The sequence below is a fragment of the Mya arenaria genome, chromosome 8 (assembly GCF_026914265.1).
Source record: "Mya arenaria isolate MELC-2E11 chromosome 8, ASM2691426v1".
Taxonomy (NCBI): Eukaryota; Metazoa; Mollusca; class Bivalvia; order Myida; family Myidae; genus Mya; species Mya arenaria.
Window position 1 is genome coordinate 48,935,447 of NC_069129.1, and position 2,594 is coordinate 48,938,040.

At 37.7% G+C, this 2,594-nt stretch overlaps 1 protein-coding gene across 1 annotated transcript in view; it reads right to left on the reverse strand.

Annotated features, from left to right (window-relative positions):
- The window catches only part of LOC128244318 (uncharacterized), a 111,826-nt gene that overhangs the window by 57,236 nt on the left and 51,996 nt on the right, over window positions 1-2,594 (reverse strand). The window lies entirely within an intron of this gene.

The window sequence follows — 2,594 nt, forward strand, 5'->3', positions numbered from 1 at the left end:
TACCAATTTGTGATTGTGCAGTTTTAAGGTAGGATTGAAAAACCCTATTTTCTAGAGATGCGTGTAAAGTTAGCCGGACAGCAGAGAGAGGTTTCCGACTGGAACATTTTCACCGGCTGCAGAATAAAGTTTTCCGGTCGGAAAATGCATGCTCCGACCAGAGAATATATTTTAAGTCCGAATTTTTTTTAAAACCATTTCTTCAATATAGGTTGCATACCCCTACCACCCTATATAGGTCACCATAGTCACATGGTCACGCGTAAATTCTTTTAAACAACTTGCATTGCAAAGTTGGCCAAAATCCCACAATAATCGACAAAAAAGTTTTCCGGCTTGGTCTGGTTCTCAAATCGCCTGGATATAGCATAATCACCTCTATTTATTTGTGGGCAAACTGAAACTCAGCCTCAGTACGTTAACCCGTGGCCTTTATATCAACAAATCGTATTCTTTATTGTATGACCTGTCCAGTGCGAAAATAAGCAACACTATGCTGCATGACATCGCACATATATATTTCGAAGCAAACATACTTCTCTGAATTCGAGGTCAGAATTTTGGTGCTTCAACTTAAAGCTGGAAGCCTAGTTTTGAAGACACATACGGATGTACATGTGTTTACAGGCTGCTTGACATGTGCTACATCAGTTTTTTCTTGAAAGAAGACACCCTTTAAGTTTTCATAACTTTGACTAGAACTTTATTTCACCATATAAACACGTTTAAATCTCGTATTAACTACTTTTTTTTCCCCAACGAATTCTTATCCCTTACCCTTTTAGCTATATTATCGATTTCGTTTAATTCCAGAACAAGTTACTCAAACATGGATAGGAACTTATATACGCGTTTAAAATGCTTGTCTTCCGATCCATTCAGAACCACTCTATGTAATAGTTTGATGACATAAAGTATTTATTTATGAATACAAATGGGCGGAGTGATCGAATCGAGCGAGTTTTATAATCATAAAGAAATAACTTCAGGCCGTCTTACTAACTTTAAATGTAACCTCATTGGCTGATGCATTGACAACGCAAAATATACGCAGGGTGTGTGTATTGAAAGAGTGACAGTAGGCGGACCTTTAAACATGCGCGAAAGGTGATTTTTTATGATTAATATAAAAATTAATGAATGCTTATCTACAATTTCAAAAATGTCATCAAGGTATATGTACTTTGCACGTATGATATCATGACAGACGTGATTTATATGATAATCGGCGAGGATACAAGTATATGGTTAAAGGGGAAGTTCCCAGCAAACGAATATTGAGCTTAACTGCAACATTCACATGTACACGTAGCTACACGTGCAAGTACATGTCATGCGTCGTAATGCTATGGTCGCTTAAGTTTTTTTTTGCATTTATCCCTGTTGCTTCGTAGCATATGCACAAAAAGCGGTAAACCAAAAGGGGAAAATTAGCCTCAAACACTTCTTGTTTAGCTGAAACAAACTCAGTTACAAAATGTTTAAACATAGACCCGGTTTAGTGGCACAGGGCAAATGCCAACGTAACAAACTTGAGTGTAGGATCCTGGCATATTAAATGCGGTCTAAAAACTCATGAGAAATTAATAATACAGTATATTTAAATTGTGTGAATGAAATCAAAACTGAGTGATAAGAAAAATGTACTACAACAAATGTGTACAAAGCAGACGATCGGATTATAAGCCGACTGCCTCATAATCGGCCCGCAGACCCTGAGATTTCAACCGGATAACATTTTTCAGAATTGAACCACTTTGCAGATAATGCACCAAACTTACTGATCCTTGTTTGTTAGATTATTAAGGTCTTCCCGCGCCTATTGGCTGAATTCTGGCTCAACCCCGTCGTGACTCCATCACGACTTGAATTGTTTCTCAAATGCCATAAGTGACATGAGATGGAAGTGACTGCAGTTCGCAGTCAATCCAGACATAAGAAGACTTGAGGAAACAATTGAGGTACATGAGTTCCGTGTTTGAGCCTTAGCTATTTGCGCAGAGACCTCTTCGAAACACTGGGTCATCTTCCCAGGGTTGAACCAGTACCCGTTTTCCAATACGTATACCGAGCGCTTGGCAAGGGAGTTTCTAATAACATATTTTAACGTCTTCCTGTTTGACGCAGCCGGTGTGTGAACTCCCGAATTACCGCACCCGGAGAGAATACTCCACCATTGAGCTATCGGGGCGGTGAAAATAATGCAAGTATATGAGTCATTCTGCGACCCTTCTAGCTATGCTCGGAATATCCCATTGACACCTGCCATAATGAAGCTCTTATGAAATTAACCACTGTGGAATTTTTACCACTAATCTGATAGATTTAAATGATGGACCTAACAGAAATGAATTCATATTTGCGACAGGCCATTACCTTTTTTTATTGATTATTGCTTAAAATAAATAATATATGTTTATTAAGACCAAATCACAAGTACATCTAAACATTAAGAACACAGAGTGTTTCTTTAACATAAATACAGAGCCCAATCAGCTAACATTTATTTACAGGATTTCTCAACCGACACTTCAAGACTTTTTATACACATTTTTTATTTAAAATGTTTAAGTGAAATCTTTGGTTATTTTCAG